Consider the following 647-nt stretch of genomic DNA (forward strand, 5'->3'; position numbering starts at 1 on the left):
CACAGCGGACACACCAGGAACCGCGGTGTTGGCCGTCGAATGGCGCTAGCTGCGCAGCATTTGTGCACCGCCGCCGTCAGTGTCAGCCAGTTTGCCGTGGCATACGGAGCTCCATCGCAGTCTTTAACACTGGTAGCATGCCGCGACAGCGTGGACGTGAACCGTATGTGCAGTTGACGGACTTTGAGCGAGGGCGTATAGTGGGCATGCGGGAGGCCGGGTGGACGTACCGCCGAATTGCTCAACACGTGGGGCGTGAGGTCTCCACAGTACATCGATGTTGTCGCCAGTGGTCGGCGGAAGGTGCACGTGCCCGTCGACCTGGGACCGGACCGCAGCGACGCACGGATGCACGCCAAGACCGTAGGATCCTACGCAGTGCCGTAGGGGACCGCACCGCCACTTCCCAGCAAATTAGGGACACTGTTGCTCCTGGGGTATCGGCGAGGACCATTCGCAACCGTCTCCATGAAGCTGGGCTACGGTCCCGCACACCGCTAGGCCGTTTTCCGCTCACGCCACAACATCGTGCAGTCCGCCTCCAGTGGTGTCGCGACAGGCGTGAATGGAGGGACGAATGGAGACGTGTCGTCTTCAGCGATGATAGTCGCTTCTGCCTTGGTGCCAATGATGGTCGTATGCGTGTT

The sequence above is a fragment of the Schistocerca nitens genome, chromosome 5 (genome assembly GCF_023898315.1).
Source record: "Schistocerca nitens isolate TAMUIC-IGC-003100 chromosome 5, iqSchNite1.1, whole genome shotgun sequence".
Lineage (NCBI taxonomy): Eukaryota > Metazoa > Arthropoda > Insecta > Orthoptera > Acrididae > Schistocerca > Schistocerca nitens.